Source organism: Periplaneta americana, chromosome 6 (assembly GCF_040183065.1).
Source record: "Periplaneta americana isolate PAMFEO1 chromosome 6, P.americana_PAMFEO1_priV1, whole genome shotgun sequence".
Taxonomy (NCBI): Eukaryota; Metazoa; Arthropoda; class Insecta; order Blattodea; family Blattidae; genus Periplaneta; species Periplaneta americana.
The window spans coordinates 20,246,189-20,261,469 of NC_091122.1; the positions used below are offsets into that span (position 1 = coordinate 20,246,189).

The following is a 15,281-nucleotide window of genomic DNA, read 5'->3' on the forward strand; positions in this document are numbered from 1 at the left end:
TCAAAAGGAAATGCTGTGATTTTATAAAGGAAATACTAGTGCCTGCCAAGGACCTGGAACTGGATTTACTGAACTAGATTAGAAATTGCGTGCAAGAAGCCTGTCTCTGTTGGTTAAGTGGCGTGATGATTCTAATCACAGTTTCTTTTAAATAAATAAAATATGTACTCAACTGCGCACTATAAATTTCAGAGTTACATTAACATATTATGTGAGCACATTTTATCGCTTGATTAAATGAAGTTAACTTGCGTCTGAATAGAATGTGTGCAACAATTCAAGACAAAATGTCATACATAAACGGGTAAGTAGGCGATAAGCAAATACCACTCATGCGTCAACGATAATTTCAAGAATTCATGCTGTTTCTTGTTCCGTAGGACTTTACTCGACGTGATTTCAAGGTGATGGTATTTTAAAAATGTGGCTCGAAGCACTGAAATGTAGTTTTTCCTGCACAGTTAATTGCGGTGATAACGAAACCCTGGATAAATAATGGAATGCTGTAGGGGAAATGGAGACATCACGAGAATATTTGCCTCCATATCGACATTTTTATGGAAACTTCCAAAATTGGACTTGGTGAGGTTCGAATTTGGGTACGAATTGGAAAATATCGGACCATTTGTGCTATCATGAGTGCTGGGAGCGTGTATCGATTTTTTCTTATCGCATTGCAATAGTTTTTGTGAAGTTTATAAAAGAAAGTTTAAATTATATTTCTCTGATTTGTTTTATAAGGACAATAACATTATTTAGACAATGACTGGAAAAGGACATTCATGCTTTTTGAGATATTCTAAGCAATACTACAGGATGAGTAAAGCTTCGCTATACCGCCACACTTCATAATTGATGTCGTTTTTTGGAAACTGTGCCCTTAGAGTGAAACGATGTTGAGTTGTTCCCGCAACCGGTATGTAGTAGCAGAGTCACCGATAGAAAAATTACCACATAGCGGTATAGCGAGGTTTTGTTCATTATGTATATAGGCTATTATTACTGTATCGAATATATTTCTTAAATGGTTGGTAATGTTACTTTCAACATAGTACAAAACGAGAGGCAATGAAAGATAAATATGTTCACACGAGCTTATAGCTCTCTTGCAAACATCGTATAACACTTTTGCAATCATAGATAAAATAAAATTTCACTGACTTTATTTTTAGCTTAAAAATCACAATTAATTTGCTACAAGTATGAAATAAAAGATTATTAATTGGTGCTCAAGGGAAGATGGTTGTTAAGGTTTTTGAAAAATGAGAAAAAAAATTGCCTGAAAGCAGCCCGGCATATATTTGATTCTAATGAACATAGCCCTGTACCCTCTCCATGAAGTACTATTCTGCAAACGTGTCCTCTGTAGGGATGACTAAGGACCACAATCACTTCCCAGTCATACTATGTAGGCCTAATTTCATTTTATTGTGTACGAATGAAGCTGTGAAGTAATTTGCGAGCGATTAGTAAACCATTGCAAATTAGTTGCAGGTATTGTTAAACTGAAAATCTTTGGAAACTAGAGCATATACTTTAGCTAATTGTTTCTTTTTATGTTTGCAGATTGTGCGGAGTCAAGTTCATGGAGGTGAGTCTGAGCGCCTGACTCTTCTTTTTACTAACAAGGGAGACATCTGGTCGAAACACGTTTTGGAAGTTTGCACACGGGTAAATACTATTGTATTGTACTTTATTTATTTACGTTCCATGGTATTCGTACATCGATTCACAGCTAGAATATGGAACATGTAAAAAAAAAAGGTCTTAATAATATTATAGAGTCTTAATTACAGTCACAGTCTAGTTGAAATATATACAGAAAAGTTTTACAGAAGTATGCAAAGTATACTGTTTTTAAGATATTGATATTTACTATCTCTTGCATATATTATAAAACAAGTGAACTACAAAAACATCCGTGACAACAGAAAATGTAACACGAAAAAAAAAATAATGCGAGCTGTTATGTTCCATAGTACTGGTGTAAGAACTTTCTATGAGTTACGGTTAAAACTGTCATTTGAACACTTGCAAAGAATTCTCCACCCTCTTTGAAATTAGAGATCCAGTATGACATGAAAGTCCGAAGACATAATGTTTATATTACATATGGCTTATTCACCTAGCTCATTTGAAAAATTATAAGATTAAGCATATCTGAAAAATGTCCTTTAAGTAGCCTGCAGGTTTTACGATATTTTCATATCATGCAGATCGTATTGGCAGCTATATTTTCCATATTACCTTTTTTATGGTTCAAAACAGTGAATGATTTTACGAGGGGTTTGGAAGAGTCCCTTAAGGATAATGATAAAAGTAAGTTGATGTTTAACGCCTTTAGAAGCCAGGATAGAGTAAAGGGGAGATGAAGGTGAAACACGTTTTCATTACCTCGGCACTAGAAAGCGATCGTGTGGTTGACACACGCTCCGATCGCTTTTTACCTCTGATAAGGGCCTGGTACTCAACATGATAGGAGGCTGAATGAACCTCGGGGCCGTTCTGGAAGTTTCGATATTAAAAATCCCGTCATCACCCGAAACAACAGACGACAGAGTCTTCTCAACTCCTCCTGCACTGCGAAATGACAGTTCATTTCAATGTGCAGATCTACACCAGCCATCTCCTCCTCGTCCCGTCCCGTGATCAGTTTGATCACATTTCCGTCTCCCTCGCGTATGTGGTACCTAAGAGGTTACGTCCATTTTCGGTTTTCCCCTTCAAAATTTTCTAGAGCTCCTTCAGTGGAGCAGCGTAACCCGGAGTGAGACTAGTGGCCAACAGGCTTGGAGCTCACATATTTAGTTTCTTACAGCCCTCAACCCCTTGCAAGGACGCGTTTTGCGTACCTTTTAAATTTGTCCTCCCAATTCTCCTCTCTTTTTCGATTTTTTCGAAATCGCCCGGAATTGAACCCAGGACCTTCCAGTCCATAGCCAGTTGCTCTATCAACTGAGATTTTTTACTGTAACAGACTAAAACTTAACAATCTAATCTGTGTCGCCGCTTTCAACTTACATTAATATCCGCTGTATGATTAGAAGCTGGATACGACCCAGAGCATCATGAGAAAACAGGCGGCATGGCTATCAATTGAGTCAAACTGTAATTAAATGCGTTTTGAAAGGAGCTTGAGCTTTGCAGTGACTAGCCCCAGGGTTTTAAAAGCGTTGCTATAGTTACTGTGCAATTCGCGATTTACTATGCGGTCCGAATACGACGGGCGTTAAGCCAAGAAACAAACACAGCGGCACGGCCCTAACATGCACACCTGAACTGAAGTGTGACAGTTGCTATAGCAGGGACGATCATTTTAAGCCGGCGAAAAAAGTTGCGCAGTAGTATTAGCAAACACGCAATAGAGAATCGGTCGCATTCTTCTTTTCTCAGCTGTCACACTACCAGAAAAATGACGGTGTGTTTCTTTTATTATTTGTAGAGTTCAAGACGCAATGCCAATTTACTCTAACAGACGGAAGATTATTGGAATATGCTCATAAGAATGTAAGCGAAGAACGCTAATTAAGTTCTACTCAGCTTTTTTATATATATAGCGAGTCAAATCTAAGTTATCGGCATCCTTACCGAGCCACGAAGTTTGCTTTTAACAGGCAGCGAATTGAGTTTTCCCCGTTAAGTTGTTTGCCCTTAAGCCCGGCAAAGAAAACTGCGTGGGTTTTTGTTTGTTTGTACTAACAATCTGGCGACATAATAATAAATCTGTAGCCAAAATGTTTCTGGTAATTTTCGATTTTCCAAAAATAATTGGTGTTAACATGTATAATTAACCATCCTGAAACCGAAAATCGCTTTTTTGAAATTTTTGTCTGTCAGTCTGGATGTTTGTTACCTTTTCACGCGATAATGGCTGAACCGATTTATATGAAAATTGGAATATAAATTAAGTTCGTTGTAACTTAGATTTTAGGCTATATAGCATTCAAAATACTTTATTTAAAAGGGGGGTTATAAGGGGGCTTGAATTAAATAAATTGAAATATCTCGCTTATTATTGATTTTAATGAAAAATGTTACGTAACAAAAGTTTCTTTAAAAATAATTTCCGATAAGTTTTATTCTACACAAAATTTTGATAGGACTGATATTTAATGAGATAAATGAGTTTTAAAATTACAATAACAACGCACATCTAAGGCGCTGTACTGAAATAAAAACAAATGACTTCATCTGTAAGGGGCCTTGGACAACAGTCGAAAGCTATTAAACATAGCCTACAGAGAATGTTTCTGTGTTTGTATGAAGTAATATCGAAAGCTAATTAATTGTTTATTATTATTTCACCATTGGAAAGCGTAGTTTCTCTAGATGGACATAATTCTACAATATTATTACAGTAACTTCTGAAACATATAGCAAGTAATATAAAGTATACACATTAAAACTAAATGATATATTATGTCAATCTTCATTAAACTATGGTTGCATGTAATAACAATATTAAGAAACATGTTAAAGGAATTATCATTGCACCAAATGATTGCTCTCTGGACCAAAATGATCGCATTTTAATTATTTAAATACAATTTAAATTAAGTAACATATTAAACGATTTATCCTTCTATCAAACACGATTGTTCCTGGATCAAACGTCCTATTTTAATTATGTAATTATTTTATATTTATTTCTAACAGGTGCAGCGGAGCGCACGGGTACGGCTAGTTTAATGATAAAACACACATGTTAGGTCAATAATACGTGTTCATTGATTTTTATGAAATACATTAAAGGTGATATGTTACAGTTGTATGAACACTAATAAGTACAATAAGTTTATTGAAGATGTTAGACATGTTTCGGAGATGCTTCTCCATCTTCAGTGACTAATTACAACGACGATGTGGTTCAGTTGTTCGAACCGTGCTCTTGCTTGACTTAAAGGAGACTAACATCTTCAATAAACTTATTGTACTTATTAGTGTTCATACAACTGTAACATATCACCTTTAATGTATTTCATAATCTGGCGATACTTTACAGTATCAATCTCCGTTAGTGGTTTTTCTGAACTTATGGCTGCTACTAGTCCCAATTTTCTTGGGACACTCCCGATTTCGACTTTGCTGTCTCGCTATGATGGCAGTCGGGACACTAATTCGTTATCAAAATATATTCCTAGATTTTTAACAATAGGTGAGTAAGGAATTTCAATATTACTAAGCATAATGACCGGAATTTGACTATCATTCAAAGTAGAATAACTCTTCTCGGGTTCTCAGCCAGGTGAGTTGGAGATTTGCTTCCAAGCTTTCGACGGCTAGCTCTGCCATCTTCATTCCCTCGAAAGCTTGGAAGCAAATCTCCAACTCACCTGGCTGAGAACCCGAGAAGAGTTATTCTACATCAAACGCCGGGAAAGCCTGAAGTCATACATCATTCAAAGTGTTCAGCAGTCTTTTGGTTCCGATGATTATGGGCTGCGTCTTAGGTGCATTAGGTCTTAAGTCCATGTTGAGACTGAAATAAAATCGCTGTTTAATTTGTGGATAGAATCATTTCATGTATCAGGTCGGAGAAGTACGCTACATAGAGTTGGAGATCATCAGCATATAGATGGTAACGACAATGTACTATGTTCGTTGACACGTCAGTTATATATATATATATATATATATATATATATATATATATATATATATATATATATATTGAAAAGAGTAGCGAAGCGAGGACTGAGCCCTGTTGAATCCCCCCTTTTGTGGATCGCCAAGAAGAAGACCGATTGCCGTCAGAGACTCCTTGTCGGCGGCCAGGCAGGTGTGATTCTATCCAGCTCATAGTACTGGCGGAAAGATGTAGGGTCTTTAGTTTGGCTAACAAGCAAACATTCTGATGGGGGGGGGGAGATAAAAAAGTTGAATTTTTTTCTTCCACCATGTTAATAATGTCAAAAGAAGTGCTTGTACAAATTTTGGCCACTCGACCGCAATTACGAGGCCGTCCAGAAAGTGATTTTCTCTGTGGCCGTTTACAGAAAAAAGCACAATTGCATGGAAAGATTTATTAAAACAGATACAGCAATTGTTGCGCTATTTGTCAACATATTATCCACTGTAATTGAGACTTTTGTCATACCATGCGATCAATTTTTGTATCCTTGTTTCGTAGAAGTCAGCTGCCTAGGATCGGAACCAGCGTTTGATAGCCATCTGCATCTCGCTGTCGATCCCATGATATGACAAATGTCTCAATTCCGGTGGGGAATATGTTAGAAAATAGCTCAACAATTGCTGTATGTGTTCCAATAAATTTTTCCAACGAAATTGTGTTTTCTTTCTGTTAACGGCGCCTAGCGAATTTGTTTTTTTACTGTCCTCGTAATTGCGGTCGAGTGGCCAAAATTTGTAAAAGCACTTCTTTTGACATTATTAACATGGTGGAAGAAAAAAAAAACTTTTTTATCTGCCCCCATCAGAATGTTTGCTTGTAACAGCAATTCGATATCCACAGAATTAAAAGCATTACTCAGATCGAAGAGGCATAGAGCTGTCCCCTTTCCTCTATCCATTGCATTTTGAATGTCTTCATTTACATTAAGTAAGGCCGTAGCAGTGCTGTGACCTGCTCTGAACCCAGATTGAAGTCTATCTAAAAGTTTATTTTCGTTCAGATAGTCGGTCAGCTGTCGATGTATGATTTTTTCTAGAGCTTTCGATAGAGTGGGGAGGATATTTATTACTCGTTCAGTGTAGAAGGAGAACTGGTTTTCGGTAAAGGCTTTATTATTGCCATTTTCCATATGTAAGTTAATGTTATGTTATGTCTAAAGCAGTAGGCAGCTATTAAATGTAAATAAATAATCTTGGAATTTGTGCGTAAAGAATCCTAATTGAAGACAGGACATAAACAAGGCTTAAGTGCCAAAGAGACAAACCGCAGAAAACAGAGCTTGTTTGTGCGACTAGTAATGTAATATCATACTTTTACACATCTACGGGAGCAGCTAGGGGTTAAATAAAATTACAATGGAACTTATCATTTTTCTTAGTGGAGTGAGTCAGGGACATAGACTTTTTTGTGAAAACTAATTTTCAATGATATTGGCACTTAAGCTTTTTTATGTCAGTATATTGTAGATTTATTAATTTGTCCTACAGAATAATATCTGTAATATTAACAATTAATATTTGATGAGATATTAGGGGAGAGTCGGGTAGTATCGGACATCGGGTAATATCGGACAGTGAGTTTCTTTCATCTACCACAAGGTGATAGTACCTGATTGACATGGTTACGTTTCTGTGATGTCGCATAGAGAAACGTAACCATGTCATTCAGGTACTACCATATGGTGGTAAATGAAAGAAACGCACTGTCCGATACTACCCGATGTCCGATACTACCCGACTCTCCCCTATTCTGTAGGACAAATTAATAAATCTATAATATTCTCATAGCTGCTGTGCATATGTCAGATTACTGTGCACTTAACTGCGGAATCCCGGCCAAACAAGTCACTCAACTGAGTGCGCTCCTAATATAATGGCAGTTGACATTGGACATATACGTCAACATATATGCCTAAATTGGAGTCAGGCCACAAAGGGAAACAATGAAGGAGGAGGATTCGGTCCGGTGCTGTGGATTGAATTCGGCGTAGCTCAGTGGTCAGAGCGCTTGGTACGTAGAACCAAGGACCCGGGTTCGATCCCCGGCGCCGGAGCGAATTTTTCTCATCAAATATTATTTTTTTATGCAAATCTAGTCTTTCAGGTGAAGCTCCCTGTAAAGCAGATTTGAATAATTTCGAGGGAAAAATTGTTCCGGGGCCGGGTATCGATCCCGGGACCTCTGGTTGAACGTACCAGTGCTCTACCACTGAGCTACCCGGGAACTCCACCCGACACCGTCTCAACTTTTCCCTTTATATCCACAAAACTCGCGTGGGCTGACGAAACGCCAGAGACCCACAACGAGTGCACACTTCCAAGTCACACAGAGATTGTGTGCACTCGTTGTGGATCTCTGGCGTTTCGTCAGCCCACGCGAGTTGTGTGGATATAAAGGGAAAAGTTGAGACGGTGTCGGGTGGAGTTCCCGGGTAGCTCAGTGGTAGAGCGCTGGTACGTTCAACCAGAGGTCCCGGGATCGATATCCGGCCCCGGAACAATTTTTCCCTTGAAATTATTTAATTTTTATGTCAGTTTTCAATTCTGAAATATGAAATGTGAAAACCTGTTTCAACTGTATTGAGAAATACATATTTTTAACCATGGTTAGATACACAGTACACCAACGCATTTCCTGTTGAAACTTATCCACTGAAGAAGAAGTCATACGGCAATACTACGGCGAACTTGCAGTAAGCAATAGTTCTAAGTAGCTATCGTCTGCGGTTCTGTACAACGAAACAGGTACGCATCAGGGAATTGCGTGACGATATACAGTTTTATAAAAATCCATAAGGGGTTCCACAAGTTAGGGTCGTACGAAATTACAAACGCGCCGATTCTGTGAATCTCCCTTCTCAGTCTCAGAATTGTCTTTATGTGGAAAGCTTAGCGATTCCTCGAAGTCCTGAATCTGATCGTCGTCTGCCATTGGTCGGGGGTCTCTCGGAAGAGATCGAACGACGCTTCCAGAGAATTTTCTCCGTGTACTCGCATCTGAAACCCCTCTCGGGATCCCTGGATTGGTCCAAAGTCCCACCCTCCCATTTTCATCCCCTTATCCAGATTCACATCTCCCGTCCACGCCCCTCTGTAACACGGCGCCTGCGCGCACGACAAAATGTCAAAATGCGGGGTCATGAACCGGGCACGCCACGCAAGCCCTGGGCTTTATGAATACCTCGCCTTCAATTAGAACAAGTTAACTTCTTGACGTGGAAATTATTCTTGCAAAGCTGTGCTAATCGATACCGTCTAGAGCGCCAGGCGTGGTCCGCTGCTACGTGTGATCCAGGTTGGAAAATGCTAAATGCAGGGAGTTAATTAACTCAGGATAGTTTTGAAATAGTTGAAAATTGTTCAAAATGAGGCTTATACAGGATGTTTCATAACTCAATACACAAGTAGGAGGGATAGTTGGGAAGTCCAAAGCAAACATTTTCTGTCTGGCAACATGGGGTCGGCGAGGCGTCATTCTATACCGAGTATGGAAGAAATGCTGTTTATAAAATACTATGAGTAAACAAAAAACTGTTTAAAGTTTCTTAAATATGTATGATTTCACTTATATTAAAAATGAATGGTAAGAATTTTTACAGCACTCAAAAAAGCCATGATTTAACTTCCGAAAAAAAAATTATAAGGATCTTTATTGTCCCCTAAACATCCATGGTTTCACATCCGTTTAAAAATAATAATATACAATTTTACAACCCTTTAAAAAGCTATAGTTTCACTTTTCTTCCGAGAAAATGCATGGTAAGATTTTTTTTTTTTTGCACGATAGTGTTTTTTGTTGTATTTACAGCTATGTTGTTAGGCCTTAAAAGTTAGAATTCGCACACAGAAACTTGTTGCTAGGGAAACCATTCTTCATAACATAAAAACTATACTGAAATAAACCTATTAAGTGCATTTATTGTTACTTAGTTACCATTACAATATAGTTCTGCGAAGGCTTTGGAATAATATTGCTCTAAAATTTCAATGGAAAACATTATTGTATTCGCAATTTTAAAAATACGATCATGCAAAAAATGTAGTGCAATATACGTTTGTGAAGTGCATTACAAAATCTCGGAAATTGAAACAGTCGCTCTGCTCGTTTGTCAAACTTTTCTTCGATTTTGTAAAAGCACTTCCCAACCTTGTATCGTAATATACTATCACAGTTCTTTAAAAATCCAAGGTTTCACTTCGAAAAAAAATATATGGTAAGAAAGTTTATATTCCCTTAAAAACCCATGGTTTCACATCTTTTCCTATATATATATATATATATATATATATATAGGAATTTTTGCAGTCCTTAAAAACTAAAGTTTCACTTCTCTTTCGAAAAATGCATAGTAAGGATTTTTACAGTCCCATAAGTACACAGTAAAATTTTCATAGTACCTGAAAAACATCCATAGTTTTTCACCTCTCCTGAAAAGTGCACTGTAAGAAATGTTTTGTATATAGCCATGGTGTCTCTTTCCTTAAAAATGCACGGTGAAAATTTTTACATAAAAATTACGGGTACGGTTTTACTTCTCTTCCGAAAATTGCATAGTAATAATTTTTAGAGTCTTTAAAAGTCAATGGTTTTACCTTACTTCCGAAAAAAGTATGGTAAGAATTTTTGTAGTTCCTAAACACATAGTTTCACGTCAATTTGGAAAAAATACATGGTAAGAATTTTTATAGTTCCGAAAAATGCGTGGTTAACATTTTTACAGCCCTTAAAATATCACTTCTTTTCCGAAGAAAAATAGTTTAAGAATTTTAGAGTTAAGAAAATTCCAATGTTTCACTTTACCTAAAAAAAATTGATGGTAAGAATTTTTACAACCCTTTAAAGGATCAAGGATTCATTTTGTTCCAAAAAAAATGTATATACTAGGTTAAGCATTTTAGTCCTTAAAATGAACGGTTTTCTCTCCTCCACCCCCCCCCCCAAATACAGAGTAAGAATATTTACAGTCTAAAAAAATCATTTGGACTCACTTTCTTTCGAAAGAAAAATTTTTGTGCCCTGGAAAATGCATTGCTTTCGGCCCTTCTTGAACCCGCGTTAAAATGATGTATGCTCAGAGGCAAGCATGTAATACTACATCACCCATTATTATTAAAATCACTGAGGTAGTAATGAGCAATAAAAGAAATTTACTAATCCGTCACTGTTTGATCCGCCACTGACAAGCATGTGAAATTTTACTAAAGGATTAAACTCAGAATTTCACAGTACAAATCCCCCTACAAAGAGTGTGGAGCAATTCGTCGCAATACACGTCCACGATAACACAGCACGAAAACTTTTATCGATATTATTACCCGAGCCAGACTCTGCTGCGTTTTACTCCTGGCAAGTATATTGCAAGGCGACGACGTGGCGTCGGTTGGGTTGCATCGGACAGGGGTAGGCTTTATGACAGGTACACACGCCATGGGGTCATACCACGTCGACTGGCGTCCTTGTTTTAAGTGACAGGGTGCACCGAACTCCTTCGCCCCTCTCTTCCCCTCTCACACTCCCGCAAAATTTATGTATCAGCTCAATTTGAGCCTGACGTAGCTGCCACATGGTTAAGGCGTTCTGCTTGCTGAACGTAGGTACAGTTTATGGTTCGGTGCTAAGGTCATGCCTTTCTTTCACAGATAGCTTTCAACTGTCCTCACAAAATTTCTTCTTCTTCTTCTTCTTCTTCTTATTATTATTATTATTATTATTATTATTATTATTATTATTATTATTATTATTATTATTATACAACAAGCACTTTATAAGGACAGTACAAGTATGTTACGTCTTTCCAGGTTAGTTTCCGCGTGTGTACACTGGCGTTCGTTAGAAATTCCAGTAAATTTCTTTAGTTTAAAAGGTAGACAAATCATATAAAATACACTATGACATATCTGTTTTTTTTTTTTTTTTTTCACTCCCACTCGCGTAAATATGCTGTTATTAGCTTGTTTTTAGGGACGTAAATGGTTTTACAGTGATATTGTAGGTTAGTCTACTATTGACGACGGGACTAAGTGACATTACTTCCCTAGGGAAGTAAGTGAAAATATCTTTTGTTATTCAACAGTCGCATAGCAACAAACAAAAGAATACTCAAAACTAGACGATCTTCCCTACAGTTCTGATATTAAATCATATACCATGAAGGAATATATTTTTATTACATAAAATATGGGAGTGAAACAAAAAACATATGCAATTCGTGCGTTAAATAGAATGTGCTTGTCTCGGACTACTTAATTTCAAACTCATCCTCGACTAATAAAAACTACTTACCTATCTTAATACATAAATAATTATTAATTTGTATGAAAGACCAGTGCATTATTATACGATGTGGGAACTAATTTTCAAAGAAGGTGCAGTCTTCAGCAAATAGGTGCTTTCGTAATATTATTACGAAACCATGGTGGACTAGTATGTTGTCAAACGAACAACTGTGGGAAATTACAGGACTCGAAAATATTTATATCAAAATTAAAAAGACGTAAATGTTAATAAATAATATGTCTCACACTCCATAAGAGTAATGATGAAACCTGCAAGGAAGTTCTGTAATGGAACACTTAAGCCAGAAACGGTGTGGAGCAGGGTTGCCACCTTTCATTTTCAGAACTAGGGACAAAATTTAGGGGTTCTTTAACCATAAATTCCACGTTTATTTAACCTCTACTGTTTTACAGAAATCATAACATAACATTACTGATCTTGTCTACACACATCTTAACCAACGAACCTAGTCTTAGTAACATAAATAAAGGATTGACATACGATTCACATTTCACACTCCAAAATAATTTTAAAGACAGCAGGAAATGCGAAGAACCTTATGAGACACATTGATATTACATTTTTTTAAGAACGCTTTTGCTGCTCCGAACGGATTCCAATAGTTGTTTCTCAATTTTTAAACTCATATACAAATTCTGAACAGGTAATATTAATGTTCATAAGTTTCGCTTTAGTTAAATCAACAGAACACTTGCTCCTAATATTAGTCGACTTGAAGTCATAGGCCTATGAGAGCAAATGCTTTCTGCATAGGCACATGACACCACGTCTGCCAATGCAGGCAGACTACGTTACTTAAAAATCCCCACCCACTTCAACCACACACACTTTTTTCCTCCTTCACCTTCTAAAACTTTTGGGAGTATGCTTTTTGACCCTATAATCTACAAATAAAACGTCTAAACTAACACTAAATCCCATTGTAGGAGCTGTTGTTTCAATGTTTTTTTTAAAATAAATTTGACTTTCAAGTCCCAAAAATCGGGACAATCAGTGTCTCGATTGACTTCATGGCGGGACAACAAGTCGGAATCGGGAGTATCCCGTGAAAATCGGGACGAGTGGCATCCCTGGTGTGGAGATACTTTGTCTTGAGGAAGTTGTCACAACTGGAACGTCTTTCGTCTCGCTGCTAAGAACCGGAGTGGTTGAAGATTTGCAGACAACATGTGCTCCTGATGAAGCAATGGCTTGCATTACAGTTTAACTAGCAAAACTCCGCTCAGGGAGGTTACTATCTCACTGCTGCGCTGGAGGCGGAATCTTCCTCCATTAGTCTGAACCATTGTTGCTACTGATAAGTCATCTGATGCTTCACTGCTATGACTTGAATCTTCTCCTAACGAAATTATTACTCTGTCAGTTTCACTGTCTATTACATTAACTCTAAAAAAATATTGCTCTTCGTTTTTTTTTATGTGACCAACACATTTCTTCCACTTGTCTTTTCTATATTCCGCGAAAAGACAACTTGCTATCTGGTGCAATGATACCTCACAGGTCTGTTACAAAATCCAAATTGAAAAGACTTGAGACAACTGACTAAACATTTTAGTCTGGCCCTTAAGTAAATGAAACCAATCTAAAGAATAAATGCTTATTTCAAAGCATTGTTGGGTTTTGCAGATAAATCATGTTTATGTACGCTCTACGTGACGGACCGCGAGACATAAACGTAACAAGTGATACTGTCTTGTTGACTCATTCTATTAACATGATTTTTTTTCAGCATACAATTTAATCTATTTAGACGATTTCATACACTGCAACTACCCATCTACTTTCAAGAGAAAAAGTTTATCGCTGATTGATTTTTCTACTTCAAAACATATTTTCCAACAAATAGTATAAAACAAACCACAATTAAGAAGTCTTATATTTGTTATATTGCGGTGACTCAAACATCGAAAAAAATCTGCAACATGCTTTTTGCCTGACTACTACTTTTTGAGTTACTATTAAGTATACAAAATGTGAAAATATTTTGTTTCAATGAAAGTTTATGTAAGTAACGCCTTCTTCCCTTATTGGCTGACGATTAGGAGGAAGTGAATAGTATATTCTGTCACTCTTTAATATTGGCGCATGCGCAGACCAAAGGAGTTTACTAAGTAGTTCCCCTATAAGTGCACTCTATCTATCTACCATAAAGTTATTACAATTGAGCAGTTATTTTCCTGTCTTTCAGCTCTAGATGAATAGACAGAGCACTGAAAACTGAACGACCATTCTTAGACATAGATGCAAAAACACTGTACAGCGGACGAAAGTATGAGTAAATTATTCTCTCTTGTCCCTTTCTGATGTGATCGACGTATTGCATGATGCCATTTCATACAAACGCGGTCGATCTGACTTGAAAAAAAAAAACACTTAATAGTCGGCCGTCTGCCCTGAGCGCCTCGCCTCTTTGATGTCTCCATAAATCGAAGTGAAAGGTTAATTACCTTTTAATAGGCTAATAGCCGGATAACAACTTCTGTATAGGATTGTCCATCGTCATCGACGGTTGAGTGATTGTCATACTCTCTATTAGGTCTGAGATTCGCGGATTTTTATTGTCACACTCTCTATTAGGTCTGAGATTCGCGGATTTTTATTGTCACACTCTCTATTAGGTCTGAGATTCGCGGATTTTTATTGTCATACTCTCTATTAGGTCTGAGATTCGCGGATTTTTATTGTCATACTCTCTATTAGGTCTGAGATTTGCGGATTTTTATTGTCATACTCTCTATTAGGTCTGAGATTCGCGGATTTTTATTGTCATACTCTCTATTAGGTCTGAGATTCGCGGATTTTTATTGTCATACTCTCTATTAGGTCTGAGATTTGCGGATTTTTATCCAAGGGCGGAATAAATCCCAATGATGTAACTAATGGCTTGGTGCACAACCGAAAAATAGAAGTTTTATTGATATTGCTATTGAACGCCTGGCGCCGTAGTCAGTATGCAAAGCTCTCCCGTCTCGCGGAGTGTCTCAGGTTCGGTTTAACGAATTTTCGAGTTGTTTCTCACTCTTTGTGGGTGGATGGCAAAGGCAGACCACGTTGAGCCATGCAGGAGTTCCAAGAGCCCTTGCAAGGACACGATTATCATCGTGTAGGCCTACTATTTAATCGATAGTTCTCTCACTACAATCAATCAATCATTCATCCATCCATCCATCCATCCAATGATTCATTCATCTATTGATTCATTTACTGATTAAGTAATTCACTGATTAGTTAATTAATTAATTCATTCAGGTTTTAACAATTGGTATCGTCAAGAACAAAACGTATCTTCTTAAAAATGATTTATTAATGATATAATGCATCTGCTTAGAGTAATTAAAAGGCATTAGCAATT

The 15,281-nt window shown here is 37.2% G+C and overlaps 2 long non-coding RNA genes across 2 annotated transcripts in view; one reads left to right on the plus strand and one right to left on the minus strand.

The window, feature by feature from the left end:
- LOC138701128 (uncharacterized) overlaps positions 1-15,281 on the minus strand; it is a 449,457-nt gene that overhangs the window by 107,205 nt on the left and 326,971 nt on the right. The gene's annotated exons all lie outside the window — the stretch shown is intronic.
- The window catches only part of LOC138701129 (uncharacterized), a 173,636-nt gene that overhangs the window by 63,204 nt on the left and 95,151 nt on the right, over positions 1-15,281 (plus strand). The window contains exon 2 of the long non-coding RNA XR_011332457.1: positions 1,567-1,591. This is a non-coding gene — a long non-coding RNA (uncharacterized lncRNA). The remainder of the gene's footprint in view (positions 1-1,566; positions 1,592-15,281) is intronic.